Source organism: Mauremys mutica, chromosome 10, assembly GCF_020497125.1.
Source record: "Mauremys mutica isolate MM-2020 ecotype Southern chromosome 10, ASM2049712v1, whole genome shotgun sequence".
NCBI classification, from domain to species: Eukaryota; Metazoa; Chordata; order Testudines; family Geoemydidae; genus Mauremys; species Mauremys mutica.
Window position 1 is genome coordinate 12,720,009 of NC_059081.1, and position 20,058 is coordinate 12,740,066.

The 20,058-nt window shown below is 41.0% G+C and overlaps 1 protein-coding gene across 3 annotated transcripts in view; it reads right to left on the reverse strand.

The window, feature by feature from the left end:
• Positions 1-20,058, reverse strand: part of ZNF148 (zinc finger protein 148) — a 75,405-nt gene that overhangs the window by 23,166 nt on the left and 32,181 nt on the right. The window lies entirely within an intron of this gene.

Here is a 20,058-nt window from a genome sequence, read left to right on the forward strand (position 1 = left end):
TTAGAACAAAAAGACAATTTTGGCAGTGGGTGGAAAAGAAATGTGTCCTGATAACGTAACCTGATCGCCACCGCCAAGTTGACCCATTCTGCATAAAATGACGCTAACAAGTTCACTATAAACAAAATATAGAGTTGTAAAGAAGCTTACGAGAAATAAGGTGGAAGGAATATGAAAGATTCTGTGAAAATCCTGCAGAACTGTTAAAAAGTTCTTGGCCAGCTATTATTTTATGGTTGCAGATACTGTTCATTATGATCCAGAGAGCAGAGTCAGTCCCATGCGACGGGCAAAAAAGGTGATATTCTACCATTTTGGAAACATAAAGGCAGCAATTGAGACTGCTGTAATTATTGTTGCTTTACTCTTCTGTCCACCCAGGGGAAGGTTTTTGCTTCTGTCTCATTGGCCCAAACTGCTGATATCTTAAGCAATAAGACAAGACCCAACAAGCTGGTTTCATTCCCGGCTGTTCAACGATGGAAGGAGCCAATCTTCACAGCTTATTCAGACGGCCCAAGAATTCAAGTGCCCCATTCACGTTACATTTGTGGATATCAAGGCATTTGATTCTGTTGACAGGGTATCGCTTTGGCTGATCTTGAAATTCGCACGCATCCCTGATAAGTTCTGTAGAATGTTTCAACTTCTACATGATGACTCCTCAAGCTTCATTCTTGTAAATCGGAAAAGAACTGCCTTCTTCCAAAATAAGGTTGGATGTTCAACAAGGACACGTTACTACCCCAAAATTCTTCAATGCCGTCACAGATTACATGCTTGACCAGACAATAAGTAAATGCAGGTTAGGCATATGTCTTGATGATAAGAACCTTACCATCATCAATTCTGCCAACAATAGAGCACTAGCTGTCAAATCAACAGACAATCTGGTTGTGGCTCTTAAATCTCTGGAAAACTCAGCAGCCAAAGTCGGCCTGAAAATTAATTGGGGGTAAACCCAAAATTCTTCCAATTTTAAATATGCTGTGGCCTTTAGCATATGAATGACCACCCATCTGGGACAGTCAGTGATTTCACCAACACTGTCTGTGTTGTTGATAATACAAGCAGTGTCAACAAAGAACGTGAAGCCTGCACTTCAAAAGCTCATCAGTAGTGGGGCATTTTATTAAGAATGTCTTTCATGAACCAAACACCCTGATAAGTACAGAGACAAAGCTGAGGATAAATAAAGCTTCTGTGGTCAGTGTTCTGACCTGTGGGACTGAAACATGGTGCTTCTCTGTCCAGATTAAAAAAAAGTTGGACACCATTCAGATGAAGCATGTCCAAATGATCTAAAAATATCAAATGGCATGAATTAAAGTCTAATGAAGAACTCCATTTTCTAACTAAACAGGTCGTGCTCTGTCATACAGTCTCCCAACACTCTCTAAGGTGGTATGGTCATCTACTTCAAATGCCTACCTTCTTCTCTGCAAGACTCATTATCTACTTTGACCCACTGAAAGCAGGATAGAAAAGACCCCCAGAAGACCTAAAACACAATGGCTGGACAGTGTCAACAGATCCCTGTCTCTCACAGCCATTCTATCCTGTAATGCACTAGATTTGACACAGAACAGCACATCATGAAATTGCATGATGTATTCTGTGGCCTGTACGCTGTCCAAATGACTGCATCAGACCTAACCTAACTCGATAATTAGGACGATAGTGACTACTCACTGGAGTAGAACAGACACCCCAGAGGAAAGAATCATCTTGTTTAACATCAGGACAGAATGCAAGACCAAGCTCTTTTCTCACTTTGACTGGTGGTGGATGGGTGTATATATGTGTTTTTCCTTTTATTCTTGTACAAATAATGTTGATTTTATTAAATAATTAACATGCACGTTGAGATACTAATTGGGTGCATTTCAGAAATCTTAGATGTAAATTAATATGTGCAATATAGCCTTGGAAGAATTTAGGAGATTTTAATGATTGAATAGACAACTTGCGCAAAAGAAAAGAATGGGGAAGTATCTGGAAAAACTGATAACGTAAATAAAGAGGAAGGAAAATGACTATCTTTTCTCACATATCAAACGTGCATTCTTTAGGTTTCACACTGCTTTTTATTTATCTATCTATCTACCAACTGTAGAACAGAAGTGGTTGAAATTTTTTGCCAAAAAAATTAATGAAAAATGGCCCTTTTTTAATGAAAATGTTTATATACGTTTTAAAAATTTATTTCTAAATTTTCTGAGTTTCAAACAAAACATCAAAAAGTTTTGAGTTTTCATCACTTTCGTTTCCTCCCCTCCACCGTCTCCATCTTTTTACAGAGGCAAAATGGCAAAAAGAAAAAAAGGAGGGGGAGGGGGATCCTACTCCAAAATGGAACATCTGCATTTTTTTTAAATAAATGGTAAATAATTTCCCCCCAGAAAGTTACCAGCTAATTCAACTGTGAAATTTAATTAAATAATGTATTATGAACAGATGCAGGCACTAACTCCCTCTCATTGTGCATTCCAAATTTCAGCCAGGAATAAATGTAAAAATAGTGTGTATAATGGAAATTCTATCATATCTTTCTCAACTAGATGCCATGTTAAAAAATCTCTCTTCAGGATTTCCCAAAAATCAAAATCAAGATACAATGTGATTCAAGTTATAAAATGGCCTCAGAGCAGAAATACTCCTCCCATCCCCCATAACAGAAATACTCTGATAATGTTGCTTCTTCAAAATGCAACTTCTCATTTTTTGTTGGGTATTGTTTTAGACCAAGCTAAAGGTAAAAAAAGCTTTCAAGGAAACAAATACCTGAAGCTAGAAAATACAAGTGTGATGGTTCTTCCCACTATATCCTATCTCCCACAACAATCTTTGGAAAAAGGTTTAGTGTTTTGTCCCCCAGAAGAAAATTGTGCTGAGTCGACTCATGCAAATAGCGAACCGAGGAAGCTTAACGAATTTTGGTGCAACATTTGGACATTTCCAGACATGTCGTCTATTCTTTGGGCTTGTCTACATGGAAAAGTTACACATAAGCTAAGGTGTGAATTTAAACAGATATAGTTATACCAGGACAACTCCCTGTGTTCTGGTTCCCATAGAAGAATGCCTTTTTTCAGTTTAGCTTACATCAGCGGTTCTCAAACTGCGGGTCGTGACCCCATTTTCGTCAGGGCTGGCATTAGACTTGCTGAAGCCTAACCCTCACCACCTAGGCAAAAGCCTGAGACCCGCTGCCCTTGGGCTTTGTCTTTGCCCCCCCAGGGCAGCAGGGCTCGGGCAGACTCAGGCCCCCCTCCTGGGGTCGTGTAGCAATTTTTGTTGTCAGAAGGCGGTTGTGATGCAATGAAGTGTGAGAACCCAGGCTTACACTAATTCGACGAGGGTTAAGGTAAACCAAAAAAAGTCACTTTTATTCTAGAATAAGTTATATCAGTATAACTATACCAGTATAATTACACAGGTATAACTGATAAAAACCTTCACAAATAAGCAACTTTTGCTGAAGCCTCATTAAAAAAAAAAAAAAGTACCAGCAGCAGATCACAAGACAAGTGGAAGATTTAAATAAATCAATCACAAAATTCAGGTAGGAAAAACAAACAAAAGCCTCCAGTCCTGTTCCATAGGCAGGGGTGGCTCTACGTTTTTGGCCGCCCCAAGCAGTCATGCCTGGGAGGCGCCCCGGAGCCGCGGGAGCAGCGGACCTCCCGCGGGCATGACTGCGGAGGGTCCGCTGGTCGCGTGGCTCGGCTGGACCTCCCGCAGCTGCGGACGGTTCGCAGGTCCGGCGGCTCCGCTGGAGCTGCCGCAGTCATGCCTGCGGGAGGTCCACTGGAGCCGCGGGATGAGCGCCCCCTCCGCAGTCATGCCTGCGGCAGGTCCGGTCCTCCCGGGGCTCCGGTGGACCTCCCGCAGGCATGACTGCGGCAGGTCCGCCGGCCCAGCCTGCCGCCCCCCCGGGAAAGGGCCGCCCCACGCGCGTGCTTGCCGCGCTGGGGTCTAGAGCCGGCCCTGTCCACAGGCCATTCCGTGTCTTGTTCTTGTGTCTGTGTTCCTATTTTGCCAGAACCACTCAGTCCAAACCCTAACTGTATGTACACTGGTGAGTAGGAAAGGTAAGACTGGTGTAGGAACCTTACCTAGCCCAAAATTTACACCAGCAGAGGGTTTGTATTTAAAATTCTCAAACGTAACTATTAGAATTTTTTACAGGAGGAAATAGGGCAATATTCCTGCAACTCTTTATGCTAACAAAAAGAGAGATGGCAAAATGACCTAATAATGCTTTAAAAACTATAAGTGCTTAACATGTTGCATTTTTATCCTTCGTATTAATAAAACAATACTATCAGCAGAACCCTCCTTAGAAATTAAGAAAAGTATCACTTGGTAATAAATTATAGCTGTTGAGTTCTGAATTGCAAAGAAAGTTACCAAACATAAATCAACACACAGAAAAAAAGTTGACAGATCATGAAATTAGAGAATTCTAACTGTACCGTATGACTGAAACCCTCTTAAGACTCAGATCATTCAGCATATGCCCCTGTGAATAACTATGTTGCTGAACTTGTGCCAATATAGGCCCTGATCCTGCAAAGATGTTTCTATATGCTTAACTTTGTGCACTGTGAATAGCCATATTAAAATGTGGGACTCCTCACAGCGCACGTGTGAAAATCTTTAGAGGTTTAGGGCCATAGTCTAGAACTTCCTGCTTTTTCTAAATTCTATATTAGTTGATCATTTATCATAATCATACTGTAACAATACTGAACACAAGTCTCAAAAAGCTTTCCATATTACTTCAGCAACAAAGCAAGTTAAAAACCACAAACCAGAGAGGCAACCACACTTTAGCCATTCAAAAAACCATGGATGAAAATAAAATATGCAACATTTGTTTACTTTCTGAACTGGAAAGATCCATGAATCTTGTGACACTGTATTATCAGCTTCTGTACAACATTAATAAATGCAATATTTCAAAAACCCATTAGAATTTCTATTATTGTACAATTGAAATGAATAGAATACATATGGTATCTGTGTCCTTACATTGTGAAACTTAAACACTAAGAAGTCTTAGCTCTAGCTTTAGCTTTACTATAGGTGGGATAGTAGCACTGCCTATATTTAAGGTTGCCTGACACTTCTCTGTTTTCACTTGCTTATATCTTTGCCAAACTTCAGCTGTTTTGGATGAAATTTTCCATGCCAGATATCTGCCAGGGGCTGAATTTTTGTTTTGGTTTGGTCTGGTTTTTTGTTTGGGGTTTTTTTTTTTTTTTTTACTATTTCGGCCAAAACAGTTCAGCAGTTTCTGAGAGCAAGGCCAAAGAAAAAATACCCCATTGTATTTGTCCATGTTCTTTTGCCCATATTAAAAAATTCTAGTGACCTTTTCTTTGAAAAGCTCTAATGACCCCATCTTTTGGAGAAGGAACTTGGAATTTGGCAGGGGATGGCTTTTGTGTCTTTTCCATCCCCATGTCAGGGCCCATCCACAGGTGGCCTGTGTGCATCCATCAGTTACCAAGTTGCATTCAGGAGATGGGTGGCCAGGTCAAGATATTAGGGAGTCAGGGTCAGGGGCCAGGCAAAAAGCAGAGTTGGGGATGAACCAGGGTCAGAAGTTGGAGACTAAGATCCACAGCAAGGCAAGGTCTGGAGCAGAAGCAAGGAGGCGGTCTGCATTGTTGCTCAGGCTGCTCCCCAAGATGGCTTCCTAGTTGATATACTAACAATCAGTGGACTGAGGGAGGCAGCCACACAGGCCCTGTTCAGTGGTACTTCCTGCAGTGTCTAGCTTCACAGTGTCCTCCAGCAGAAATCCAGCCTAAGCTTCCCATTGCAATGAGGAAGAGTCAGCAACCCAGAACCTCATGGTCCCATGTTCTAGTCCTGCAGGTTCTTATATCCCATGAAAATCCACACAAATTTGGTCAAATTATCATCCTCTGAAAAAATTCAGTTGGCACATGCTCAACAGACTTCTATCTGCACTGGGAGTGTCTGAGCAAGGACACTTGGATTGGGAGGTGGGGATAGAAACAACAAGTGGGGATAAGAATGAGACCAGCTGAGGACCCTGGCCTCTGTTCTTTACACTGTTTCCTAAGAATACAAAATTCATGGTCTCAGTCCTGATCCTCAAGACCATAAACAGCCTGGGCCCAGGATACCTAGAAGAGCCCCTCTAAATTTCTGGAGTGAGGACCACAGCTGACAGCTCCACTCCTCAGGCACAACAGAACTGCAATTGTCTACAGTAAAGGTACAGCTTGCATGGGCAGGAGAAAGAGCTATCTCAGGGGCCCATCCAAGATTGTGGAATAAATTCCCACAATAACTAAGAGCGACCATAAACCTCACTATTACCACTGCAAGAACAAGGAAAAAGTTATTTGACTTTGCTTGTATTAATGTAAACACACAGTACAGTGTACATATATTAAAATAAAATAGAAATTAAAAATTCCTGTACAACACTCTCCTGGAGAGAGGAAGAGAGAAACACAAGTGACAGTTATTAATCATGATTTTAATGCACTTCTGGAAGTGATAAGACACTATGATGATGAGAGCTGTATAAGATCCTCAAGAGGAGAGAATAGTAAAGGTGACATTAAAATGAGTATCAGCCCTAGCGGTATCTCAGGGAATATTCCATTATGATAACCCCTTCTGATTTTTTATGCATAATGAATAACAGGGGGCAGAGAACCTTGCAACACTCCATAAAGAAGAGTGTCGAGTAATGATGAGAAAATGTCTATCACCACATTTTGAAATCCCTCTTCCAGTTATGGAACTCAGTGACTGAAGAACCTGATTGTGTTGAGCAGAATTGAATAGCTGCCTGGCCACCAACACCATGCTATCAACTGTGTCAAAGGCTGCTGTCAGTATCTAACATTATCAGCAAGGATCATTAGAGCATTCAGCAAGTTGATCAGAACATGTCTGTATTACAAGACAGTCTGAACACAGACTGAAAGAAATAAAATAACTAATCAACCACAGACTGGTAGGAACAGAACACCCAAGTCATGCCTTTCTCAAAAACCTTTCCCAAACATGAAAAATTAGAAACCAGGCAAAACTGCCAGAACAATCCAGAATTTTTTTTAAATTAAGGCCCACACCTTCATACATTTAACCACAGTCAAGACCTTATTAACTTAAACAGAATCACTGACATTTATTAGCAGCAAGCCCATCACTAACCCACTGGTAGCAAAAGAGGTACATGACATTTGTGGTCAGAATAAACCCACTGAGAACCATTCTGATCTTGGAATCTGAAACTCAGCCAGGACAGACTGGGTACAGACATCTTGTTCATCTTAGATATTGATACCACAGTCATAAACCAATCTTTTCTAACCTGGTTGAACTACTGTCCAAAGATTGAGGGAAAAGTGTTAAGAGCAAACTACTGCTGAATCCATTATGGGTCACTGGCATGCTGTATTCACCAGACTACCAACAACCCAAACTAGTTCTGCCAGATAATTCCTCACTCTAGTCTAGACTAAGAGAACTTTAAGAAAAAGAAAAATCTATTGGCCTCCATCACAGACTCCAAGTGGGTTGGCCTTCACCAGACTTCAGTCTTCTCCCTGACTTTTTAATTACTCAGGCCTATTATTAAATCAAGCCAAAGGGATGATACAAAAAGAGAGGATGTCTTGGAGCCATTTCATGAATGGCAATGGGAAACACGTTTATACTAATCCATTAACCCACTTCAGAAATGACTCAATAGCAATTCAGGCGAGAACACTCTAACAGTTCTCTGGAACAGGCACTTTTCTGGGGAAGGACCACTGAAACTGAGCCTTGACCTTAGTGGCACTGGTACCCTGATCACTGTCTGCACTAATTAAGTGTCAGAATACAGAAGAACAGACATTTGGACTGATCCAAAAACAAGGCAAAAGTATGTTTCCATCTCTGTGTGTACTCCCTGTACTTATCAGGGACAAATTGATGAAAGACACTGGTTCCATGAACTCACAGCCAATAATTAAGAACTATCATCTGCACTGACTTGGAAACCTCCTACCACTAACAGCCAAGGGGACTCCACCACCAAGTCAGAATTGGTGTAATACGGTCACTGCAACCAACATCACAAAAAAGGCAGGAAACTACGGGTTTGTCGACACTACCAGCCGATCGACGGGCAGTGATTGATCCAGCGGGGTTGATTTATCGTGTCTCGTATAGACGCGATAAACTGACCCCGATCACTCTAGCGTCAATGCCAATACTCCACCTCAACGAGAAGCACAAGGGGAATCGACGGGAGAGTGCCTCCCATCAACACACCACAGTGAAGACACCACGGTAAGTAGATCTAAGTACGTGGACTTCAGCTATGTTATTTACGTAGCTGAAGCTGCGTAACTTAGATCGATCCCCCCACCCTACATTCTGGTGTAATATATACACTCTGACTAATGTCCCACAGTCACATTCAACACATGCTATAGCTTCTATATGGTGTTCAGAGCCTACATAGAGTGTAATGCAGTAATTCCAGATATTAATTCCATAACGCATATAACAGCTGACCACCTAATAACGGTTAGGTTTCTGGGCAGTTAGATATAGCTGATATACATTTCTTTAATTTAAAAATATGTAGTGTAATGTATAATATTCATAAAAACTGTATATGCCTTTCCCTTACCCTTTGTATGTTGCTTGTCTTCTCAGATACCAAGCTCTCAGGACATAGACTATTTCCCTGTGCATGAGGTGCTGGTGGGTGTAAGTAAGCATGTGGACATTTCCAGCACACTGTACTACCTGATTACAAATAAGAAGTAACAAAATAATAAGGTTGTCTAGGAGTCACAAAAAAGGCATTTATCCAAAGCATCTGAAAGAAATAGTCATGACTGTCTTGCAAAAAAGGTGTTTTGGGACACCTTTCCACCTGGGAATTCAAAAAATTTGCTATTTGGCCAAAGGATTGCCATCCTCCCCAAGACCAATAATGCAGACAAAAAACACTCTCACCACACTCTCAAGAGTAAATAATTTGCTTTTAGGTTAAACTCAAACCCTTCAAGTTGTAAAAGTACTAAATACAATCTTACCTGAGCTGTTTGGTGATGCTGTTTCAAAACTCGACTTAACAGAAGGTCAGAGGCTCAGATTTTCAAAGCTGGCTGTCAGCCAGAATGAATATAAAATACCTTCCAGGCACCATAGTGCATCATCCCCACCACATAAGATGACTTGAGCTCCTAGTGCTGCCCCCTGCATGCTTTTCCCATGCTGAATGAAAACACTGTTTAATTAGTGTAGACCTTGAATAATACCACATTGCATAAAATGCACTGAATATTCATGTCAATCAACTAATTTGAGCTAGAAATACATTTTAATGTATTTAGTTCTTTGGATAAATCATCAACTTGTATATAAATACCAAGTCCGATGGGGTGTACATAGACCTCACACGGATAAGGAAGGTCCAAGACAGGCCCTCGGGGCTGCCTGGGCTAGCCCTCCCACCAAGGCCCTGTCAATCTTGTATAATAGGAAGGAGGCTTTTAAAAGGGAGGAAACGGCAGCCAGCTATTGTGGGGATGAGGAGGGAATTGCCCTAAGCAGCAGACTGCAGAAGTGACTCCTAAAGTCACAGAGGGAACTCCCAGCCAGGAGACCTTCACCCTGACCCTACTGAGAGTGCAGCGAACTCCCATGGTAAGTCAGACACACTAAGCCTGACTCAGAAGCCCAGCCAGTGAGATTTCTCAAAACTCACTATGCAGGTGCTGGATCAATGGCAGCACTTTGGACTTTTCCCCATCTGACTTTTTGAGAGGCCCTGGGAATGGGAGTACCCTCAAATGTGTTGGGGTTTGTGACTTTTCTTTCGATCCCCCATCCGGAGAGACTTAAGAAGGCTCACAAAGAACAGCCCTTCCACGCCTCCTTGCCAGTAGTAAGGAACCAGGACCTCTGCTGGAACCACCCAGTGAAAATAACTGGGTGTGGTCAGGTTCTCCTATCATCTGTGGGAGGAACCACAGGGGACTCTGTTACACCAAGTTTTAATTCTAAAAATAAGACCTTTTGACCAAAGTACTGATTATGGGTTGGTGGCATCTGCACCATAAGTAAGGTTCAGACTTGTTTTCCATCATAAGCCTTACTTTACCCCCAAAACAACTTTCAACTTCAAATATGGTATACATGGTCTGTGGCATTAACATACTTTTTTTTAAAATTACATTAAAGGTAATTTAGACAACTCATTTTAAAGGTATTACAGGAGATTATGAAGTTTGCATGGGAGAAGAAGAAACCATGTGGTTTTCACAAGGTCCACAAAACAATCACCTAGCTTCCTCATGGCCTCCACACACCAACAGCATCCCTACCACATACACACCCCTGCAACCCATCTGCTGCCCCAATGAAGATTCACACAGGACTAAAATTGGCAGGCTTGGCTTCTTATGCAAGGCCTAATCACCATTTTCTCCTAGAGGAAAGGTGACAACCTACCCTCCTATATAAATATATTAACAATCTCAAACAAAAATTGACTCAATACACACACACTGGATTCTACCAAAGTGGAATGAGATCACATGCAGGTTGAAGGCCAATACTCCTCACACACTTCTAGAAAACAAGCAAGTGGTAATGGCCCAAATTCATTCAGAGATTTTGTTGCATTGGATTACAATGGGGACTGATCATCACTTCTGAATCTAATAAATCATGTCCATGAAATAAATAATCACTTCACAGCAAGAAAAAACATTAGATTCTCTTTGCAAAATGAGTCAGCTAGGATATACCAAACTGCCAACTACCCTGAACAATTCTGTTACAGGGCAATTTTATGGACATAATGGTAGACAAGAAAACTGCTTTTTTCACATTCACTATACCTACCATGTGACTTTAGAAATGCTCAACGCTACAAATGATGCAACCTAAGAGCTTGACTTTTGCCACCCATCTCACTTGTCACAGGCTCTCAAGATAGCAAGGTGACCTGTGTTAAGAACCATCATAACAACGATCAAGAGCAGATGACAATCAGGATATCATAATAGGCCATCAACAGACAGGGCCACTGGCTGTAGCATATTTTCTCCTGGAGAACTCTGAAATCTATTTGGGTCCACTAGTGTCCCTGGTAGGATCTATGAAATCAGTCCTTCTTAACAGCAGCCACAAGCACATATTGTTCCAAAAGAACTGCCACACTGGATCAGAACATTGCTCCATCTAGTCCAATATCCTAGCCCCAACAGCGGCCAACATCAGGCATTTCTCAGAAAGGTGCATAATGTGCATAATGTGCCCGGTGAAGGTTTCATTCTAATCCCTAATGGTTAGACATTGTCTTAAATCCTGAAACATGAGGTTCTCTCTCTTACAAAAAGAGTATCAAAAATCTGGGTAGTTTGTTACCCATATAAACATTCAGTCCCTCTTTGAAACTTGTTAAATTCTTGGCCTCAATGACACTCCATATTTGTTTTTCCTAGGATCAGTATGTTGTAAGCAAAATCCATACATTTTACCATCCTACCACTGTGAAACTTGCAAAAGACAGCACAATGGCAGCAAAGGCTGCTCTAGTCCCTCCCACATAACCTACAGATCTCAATCTTTCTCCAAGCAGCTTAGTAACAGCACCTCTTCCCCTATAATTTTTGAATATTTGCAACACTCAATGAACAAAACCCTAGGCCAGTGATCTCCATGAGTTTGGGATAAAGAAAAGGAGGAGGAGGCAGTCTAGGGACATTGGCAAAAGAATGATGGGTCAGAGTCGGACCAGACAATCATACAGTATACTGGCAAATGAAGAGCCAATATGTAACCCACTTACTATATCTGTGGCAGAAACAGATCAGAGAGGGCAAGGGAATTGAGGATTACTAGGTACAGGAGTAAGTTATACTTGTCTGGAGTACACCAGAACTTTCCAACCCTCAACTCCAATTCTTGCAAAAATATAAATGTATTTGACATTTCTGAAAAACAGCCGTTTAGAAGTGTACACCATTCTGATAGTGTAAAAAAGGTTTGTCTTCCCTTTCTTAAATATTTAGTGAATGCACAACTACATCACATCTGCCAGCTAACAATCTTCTTCACTCCACCTCTTTCAATAATGTAATATTATCCAATCACGATGTTACTTTTACTGTAAACTGTTCTATTTGACAATTTTTTTATATTCTATTTTGGGAAACATCAGTAGTAAAAAGTTAATACAGACATTGTGGAATATTACAAGAGCATTAAGATAATCTTTGCAATTTTTAAGAATGGGCATATTTTTACCTTATGTGTATGCAGCTTTGTTCTAAAATTGCATATAGCCTCCCACTTTAGAGAGTTTATCCATACAGTCATTACAACAACTTTATGCATTATTAAAATAACTTGCTATTGCAAGGAATTATTTTTACAGTCATTTTACATGCTTCTTGATTTTTCAGTGCTAGAGATATAGACAGTTTATACTTGATAGGCTGCTCACAAATTATATCCTTCTGCTGTTTGCAGGTTGGATCTTCTGCCCACACAGATTTCATTTTATCATCAGACTATTTAATTCTGCACTTATAAAAATGTCATCCAAGCCATAAAAGAAGAATCAGACCGCACTGTCTTAAAAGTTCTCTGTACAAATTGTGACAAGATGCAGATACTGTAATACTAAACTGTCAATAAAAGCAGTTCAGAAGACTAGCTCCAAAATCAGACCAATACATACAGGATATACAGTTAAACAACAATTTCCCACATTATTTTTCCAAAACTCAATAAAATGCTGAAGGCATATTTAAACCTAAATATATTTCATCACTAGTAAAAATTGCTACTTATATTGTAAATTATATTGTACTCCTGAACATAAGAAAAATCTGACTACAGTACTGGATTTACCATGGCACCAATGGCGCCATAGTGCCGGGCCCAAGCTCAGAAGGGGGCCCATAACACTCACTTCCTCCCCTCTCGCAGCGGTGCAGAAGCAGAGCGTTGGAGCAGCAGGGATCCAGCATGGGAGCTGAAAACCCAAGGGGCCCTGGGAGCTGTAGTTCCTTGGCCAGCTCCCTGCCTAGAGAGCCGGCCCTGGAGCAGGGAAGGAACTACATTTCCCAGCATTCCCTTGGCTGCTATCAACAAGAAAGGGAGGGGGAAAGAGTAGGGAAGCTAAGACCCCATGTGCTGCAGCTTGCTGTGAATGGAGAGCTGGCTGCTAGAAGGGGGTGGCCCTGTGAATGGGGAACAAGTATGCCCAAGGAGTAGAAGGCTTTGGCCCAGATATCACCCTCAGAAGACTTCCCCAGACTGGATATGGGATGCTAGTGTGACCTCGCCTGGCAGCCCCCAAAGAAGGAACTGGGTAAAATGAATGGACAATGCACCTCTCTATCTGAAGCCTAGCAAGGGAGGTATTGGGATACCACCTGGAGAAGTGAAAATGAAAAGTAAGAGAGGAGAGACTCTACTGGAGGACCTGGACAGCTTTAGGTACAGTACCAGGCATGTAGGAGGATTTCCACATCTGAGCCATGGAAGCAGAAACTGACTTTTCCTTTCCAGATTTATCCAATATTAAGAAAGGGAATCTAGCACATGCCTTCCTGATTTGAACACTCTCAAAATTCAGGAGCGCTCAAGATCAATTGGGCAGCTGTTACCTCATTTCTCCCAAATCAAATATACTGATCCACTGTAATTTGGTGTAGAAAAAGTAGGATAAAATTGAGCAACAAATGCTGGGGTCTTCCCTCTGCTAACAAGGACTGGAATTGCTATTTTCAACAGCCAGTGCCATTTTTTTTAGTTTTGTTTGTTTAAAAAGAAGACAGTAATATTGCACTGGCAAATTCCCCATAGCAAAGAAGAGTGGAAGAAAAGAATAACAAAGGCACCTCAACTTTTCCTCATTTATGTAGGACAGTCTTATAATATGGATCCAGATATCCTCCAATCACGCAAGCTGAAAATTGTTCCACTTGCCTGCAGCTCTGTAACCGTGCAGGAACCAATCCTGTGCGTGTTCTGTGCACATACAAAATTCCTACTTTGGAATTCAGAAGTGCCTTGCTTTTGTAACCATACTACCTGATATGTTCATCCCTTGTAAGCTAAACAGGTTTACATTTAGTAATTGGGCAGGAGGCCCAACAGAAAAAGTTAGGTGCTGTAGGAGGTATTGCTTATTCACTAGTTAATGTGAGACCTTCCTAATACAATAGTAAACCAGTGCAGCATAGAATACACTTTGCTCCTAGAGTCTAGAATAGGGTCCTTTGCTTCTATACGCAGTCCATTAAAGACAATGAAAAGACTCCCACTCACTTCAACAGGCTTTGGACAGGACTGGTTATACACAGGGTAACTCCACTGTCTTCACAGGGTCCTGGTCCCACAGCAGAGGGGGGCCATGTGAGCTTGTTGCAGAGCCGCTGCTCAGGGATGTGAACCTCCTGGCACTCCAGCCTCCAAAATCATTCAGGCTGTACTTTCTGCTTGACTATCTGCTAGCAGAGGGGTGAGTGGGAATTGGTGGTCTCCGCTGCAGGTGATGGGCAACTCAGGTACTTAAAGCCATGGCCTAAAGGAGGGAAGCACCTAACTCGAGTCTGCAGCTGCCTAGGGCCAGCGCTGAGAATTTAGAACCCCTAGTGCCACCACTGCAAGGTTCATGGATGCTCAGCCTTGGGCTTGTCACCCCTCCCTTGCTAGCAGCTGCAGCTCTCTAAGGCTGGCCCATGGCTGTAGTCTGAGAAGCTGCAGGTGGCTCTGTGACTACAGGGGGAGGATAAAGAAACTGGAATTAATCTCAAGGAACAGAGGTCACTTATAGGAAAGGAATGTCATGGGGAACATAAGAATGGCCATACTGGGTCAGACCAAAGGTCCATCAAGCCCAGTATCCTGTCCTCTGACAATGGCCAATGGCAGGTGCCCCAAAGGGAATGAACAGAGACGTTATCAAGTGATCCATGCCCTGTCACCCAATCCCAGCTTCTGGCAAACAGAGGCTAGGGACAACATTCCTACCCATCCTGGCTAATAGCTATTGATGGACCTATCTTCCATGAATCTATCTAGCTCCCTTTTGAACCCCGTTATAGTACTGGCCTTCACAACACCCTCTGGCAAGGAGTTCCAGAGGTTGACAATGCGTTGTGTGAAAAAATACTTGCTTGTGTTTGTTTTAAACCTGTTACGTATTAACTTCATTTGGTGGCCCCTTGTTCTTGTATTATGAGAAGGAGTAAATAACATTTCGTTATTTACCTTCCCTATACCACTCGTGATTTTATAGACCTCTATCATATCTCCCCTTAGTTGCCTCTTTTCCAAGCTGAAAAGTCCCAGTCTTATTAATCTCTCCTCATATGGAAGCCGTTCTATACCCCTAATCATTTTTGTTGCCCTTTTCTGAACCTCTTCCAATTCCAACTGGAGCAGGGAAAGAGGAAGCAGATCAGGCTTGCAGGGGGAGAATGCTAGGGAGCATGTCCAAGGTAACAGGGAAACAAGCATAGGGAGAGATGGAGGTGACCAAGTAGTGGATGGGAGCAGAGGGAGAAAGGCTGGTGACTTCAGGTTCCCAGGGGCTAAGTCCTCATTTGGGAAAATGGTGTTTGCAAGTGGCTTGCTCAAATGGCAGAATGAGTGCTGAGGAAGGGATTTGGCAGAACTGATCAGATATCTGCTGGCTGTGCAACTTTATTGACCTGAGACCAGAACCACATACAGTGACTGCTGACATGGGGTTGTACTGGAGACATGGCTACAGAAGATCGGAATAAGGAAGGAGATAAATCTGTGGGGAGTTTCCCCTGATCACTGTGAAATTACTGCTTACTATGGACACTGGTAAACCCACATTTATATACAGCTTAATGAGAAAAACTGGGGGCTGAGGGTGCTGTGTGTGGCAATGCATCTAGTCACGCAGAGGTGTGTGATCAAAATGAAAAATGTCTCTGAGATTCAGGACCAGGTAGTAGATAATGTTTTCACTTCTTACTATGGCACCAATAGCACTGCCACACCAGGCCCACACTTGGAGCCCACAATGACTACATGGGGGCCCACAAATATGTTTGGCACCAGGGCCCACAAAAGGTTAATCCAGCCCTGTCTGACAATATCCTAAGCATAAATGCTAAAAAAATAGGAATTTTAGAGCAAAAGTACTATCTGATTTTTTTTTTTAATAGATAATTCCAGACATTGTGTAGATTGGGTTACCAGAATCATTTCAATACAATTAAAATGTCATTAGAAATATATGCGTATGTAGATCTATCACTCTGCATGATATACTTCTCAGTGCATTTCCAAAGGAAGGTAAATCTTCTTTCTGCACATTTAAAAAAAATATTAAAAAAAAAAAATCAAGACACACACCAAGCAATATGAGAAAATAATTTTAAGTTTTTCTGATATATTATTTGAACTGCTGACTACATATGAAAAAATCTCATTATGCAGTCTATTCAAGATCACATTTTTTAATCACAAATCCTATTGTAATAGTCTTTGAATATGTTATTTCATATTGTGTACTACATGTAAGTAAGATATGTTCAAGCGGTATGTTAATTATTGCACGTGTAGCTTAAAGCATTGTTGCTAATATATAAAAGGACACTCTGCTATATAAATATGAAGATTAAAAAACCCTAAAAATAATTGAATGTTTAGAATGTATATATAGTACTAATGAGCTAAACAGATGGGATAGTGTTTTTAACTTCACTGGAAAGTACTAAAATAAAGTAACTGACAGAATCTGTGTAACTGAAGATAAATGTTGTGAAAAACTCTCTAATAAGAGTGCTCACTCCAGAGTTAATAGCTGGAGCCAATGGTTTGTGCCTTGCTGACAGTCCATGTCCTGTCAACAGTTAACTTTCTGCTCTTTAGGGACATCAAGCAATTTGTATGTGGGGATTCATTTGTTCAAAGGTCTTTATCTGTATTTCAGTATGTCCATGTGGAGACTCAGTAGCTTCAGCGTCCACCTACACAGATCAGACTGCATGCTAAAGGCCTTAGTCTATTCTCCAATCACTATGTGGCGATTTGAGAAGGCAGCTTTCATTAAAACGTCTAGTCAAATGAAAAACGTAACAATTTAGATGATTTCAACTAAAATAATTTAATTTGCTGATTTAATTTTAGCCCTTCACTCAGTTTGAACAATACAAATAGACATGTCAGTTTCACTTTCAGGTTCTCCTGAACAATGCTAACCAGCAAACATTGCAGGATAATGTTTAAACCCAAAGAGAAAACTTGTAATTTATTTATGTATCTTTAATGTCACAAAAACACGTCTCTTAATATTAAAGGGGGAGGTTGCATTTTTTAAAACCAAAACTAAATTAAGCCTAATCTATCTGACAATATTTCTGACAAACTGGAATTAGGAGCCCATTCCTGCAAGCTACTCTAAGCATGCACAGCCTAAGGGCTTTTCTACAAAGGGACACTCAAACTTGTGGACACAGTGCAGCAGTGCGCATTACCAGGGTGTGTAAACTGCAGAATGCTTAATGTATTGCATTCTAACTGCCTCGTGTAGACCTTCCTGACACGCTCTAAAGGGTACCAAGCGTGCACTGACAGTCTTGTTTGAAACAGCACTACATTGACACACACTAGGAACCTTTTACAATGTGTCAGCAGGGTCTACACAGAACAGTTGGCATGCAACACATTAGAGCACTGTACAATTTGCATACACCCTTTTGGTGAGCACTGCCACACCATGTAGACAAACCCTCAGGAAAGTTAAGGTGAATCAACTAAAAGTGTGAGGTTCATGTACATAAGTCCTGGTCTACACCTAAAACTTAGGTTGACCTAGCTACATCACTAAGGGCTGTGAAAAATGTCACATCCTGTGCGACCTAGTCAGGTCAACCTACCCCCCACTGTAAATGCAGCTAGGTCAACGGAAGAATTCTTCCATGAACCTAGCTAAAGCATCAGAATGGGGGGAATTTACTATAGAGATGGAAAAACCACTTCCCTCACTATAGTAGGTGTCCACATTACAGCAGCATAGCTGCAGCACCGCAGTTGTGCTACTGTAGCACTTGAAGTGTAGACATAATCCTAAATTAAATCATTTTAACCCCCGTGTGGATGCTTTCATTCAGGACTAGGTGGTCTTAGTTCATTATAATTTAAAACCATTTTACTCTTGAGTAGGAGCCTCCATATGGGAGTTTAACACCCTGATTTATGCACACTGACTTCAAATCTCTAACTGATTCACCTTAACTTTCCTAAGTGCCCTAAGTACATAAATGTTTCCACTGGAGATATTTACAATGGAACAATAGCACACTTAATATTCTTCTTCACAGGGGAATAAAACTACAAAAGATCCTTGCCACCATAGACATAATTAATTACCAGTAGAAGGCAAAATGTCAACCCTGTCCAGGATTTTTCCAAAACACTAAAAAATGGTGACTGATCACATTTTCATCCCCAAAACTCTTTTAGGGTTTTGAAACTTAGTCTAAACTGACTGAACTCACAATTGAAAACTTTAATTCCACCATTTCCAAATTTACATCACCAAATCTGTGGTGCACAGTCCTGTCCATGAGCTGTCAACTCAGTTCTTTTATATTTGAGTTCATAATATTTCACTGGGTCAAAGTATGTCCATAATATTGTCTTAAAACATCACTAATGTTGTCACAGAAGTTCACAAATTAGAAGCAGCAGTTTTCAACTTCAATAGATTTAGAATGCCATTTTCCCTCCAGAATAAAGTGCTAATATTTAGAGACTTATAAACTGACAATATCATTATCTGTTATATTAGAGACTTTCCATCAAAATTAATGTATTTCTAAGTGTTTACAGGATCGGGACTTAAATTTGGAATAGGGTAGAAATTAAATACAAGACAATAAAGCAATCAAGAACCACACCAGAAATATATATTACATATACACTTGTTATCCCAGACTTTTGCCTGAGGGGGTGAGGGCAGAAAATGTGAATGCTACGTTGTATAGTCAAATACAGGAGACTAGTCTCTTTATTTTGTTTTTAAGTTATATTGGCCAAATAACTGTATTTTTTTATAATTTCTAAATATGCTCAGACACAACTATGAAGAAAACACTTTTAAAAAATCAGTAACAAAAAATACAATTATTATAATTAAACAGTCCCTGTTTCTTGTTTGTTTTAATACATAAATATTCTGCAATACTTCTTGATAAAAACCCATGATAGGGATTTTTATGGTGGGGAGGACTGACTTAGTAAAGCTGATCTTGAGGAGTTTTCCTCTAACCATTCCTGGGAGATCAGCATTTGTCCCTGCTGTGAAACCAACAGGATTCCAAACCAGAGACGTCAAATTCCACTAGATCCACAGAAGACTATGTCTGAGAGGCTGTGGGCCCCCCGGCACTGTCCAGGCTTCCCTCAATGACAGCTGTCCCTGGAAGCATGCATGAATACCACAGGATGCCAAGGGAATACAGAAAAGTTAATGCAGCCTGAAGGGGCATACACTTTTTTTGTAAATTGAAGCATTTTAAGGCTAGAAGGGACCATTAGATCTTCTAGTCTGACCTCCAGTATAACATGACACCCTGCAGGAAGTGGGATAGGATGATACCATTCCTCAACATCTTTTACCTCCTCAGGCAAGGATCTCCAAACCTAGGGAGGGGAAGTGTAGGGACCGTGCTTCCCACAAGCAAAGGAGTAGATCTGAACATGGATGATCCACTGTGTTCAGAGAGCTCAAGCTCCAGGTACATACTCCTGGAGACTTTGAAAAGTAATGTTAAAGTTTGTACTTGGGCTCAGCCTTAATCTAGCACATTAAAGGGAATCTTTATTTGTTTGTATTTTAATAAAAAAAGTTTCATTTTATGTAGTTTGCCTTTCCAATAATCTTTTTTTCAATGTGTTGTGAAACCACCATCTCCCTCAGTCTCATCTTAAACTTCTAGCTTTCCAGAATCACATACATTTTACTTTATGATCCATGGCCATATTCTAGGT